The sequence below is a fragment of the Micropterus dolomieu genome, unplaced genomic scaffold (genome assembly GCF_021292245.1).
Source record: "Micropterus dolomieu isolate WLL.071019.BEF.003 ecotype Adirondacks unplaced genomic scaffold, ASM2129224v1 contig_13971, whole genome shotgun sequence".
Taxonomy (NCBI): domain Eukaryota; kingdom Metazoa; phylum Chordata; class Actinopteri; order Centrarchiformes; family Centrarchidae; genus Micropterus; species Micropterus dolomieu.
This window is the reverse complement of record NW_025742957.1, coordinates 3,893-4,844: the sequence shown is the minus strand read 5'-3', so window position 1 is coordinate 4,844 and position 952 is coordinate 3,893. Positions and strand designations below refer to the sequence as shown.

Sequence of the window (952 nt, the reverse complement as noted above, 5' to 3'; positions counted from 1 at the left end):
GTTTTACTGCTATGTCATTTATTGTGAAAGTCCAACAGGAAGTGCTGATACTGAAAGTCACTCTGTGGTAATACTCACCGTCCAGCGACCTCCTTCTGTCTTCATGTCACAGTACACCTACACACAAACACATTCAGTAGTAAACTTAACACGGCATATTCAGACATGCTACTGGTGCAACAACTATCTAACATACTTAACCAGCTGGAACAGAGCACATGTTGTCGTTCTTACTGAGCTTTGACTCTTACACACTGTTTTAACAGTTTGGCCTCTAGTTTCATGGCGGTGTGGGCAAAGACACCTCTAAGGTGGAGCTAACTGACAATAATTATCTGCCTGGGTTGTTGCTGTAGCAACCATCTAAGCTACCGATATCACAAGCCTCTTCACAGTTTAACAGGACTTTGAGATCTGTAAAATATCAGTTCACAAACTCACCTTCATTGTCAGATTTCTGCTGAAACTGCTGATGTGGATCCGTCTGATGCTCTGAAAATACAACAACAATATATTTGTTTCGTCACTGAACTCACATGGAACAGATTATTATGTGAATGCAGAATAAGTAGAATTTAAATTTGGTGTTTAGGTTGTAGCTCCGTCACTCCCCAATACACTAAGCTGGGAGTGACGGTAATAACTTCCCTCACAAAACTGCATTAGATACAAATCATGACACCGACTGTTGAATAGAATTTATCAGGGTTCAAAGTCTTTCTGGGATTTAGAATTGTTATTTCATGGTAATATAGGATTTTTAGAATATTAGAGTCACCTCTCAGTAAAATCAAACACAATTCTGCAGCATCACAAACTACAGACATGTTGACAGACTTCACCGCCATCACTTCATACAATCACAGTCTGCAGCTCTACAGACGTTCTGCAGTCACTCAGGAATCAACACATACTCAACCAAAACTCATCAGAATTTGGGAGTATTGTTGTC

At 39.9% G+C, this 952-nt stretch overlaps 1 pseudogene; it reads right to left on the bottom strand.

The window, feature by feature from the left end:
* Nucleotides 1-319, bottom strand: part of LOC123966673 — a 2,768-nt pseudogene extending 2,449 nt beyond the window's left edge.
* Between the last annotated feature and the right edge of the window lie 633 nt (nucleotides 320-952).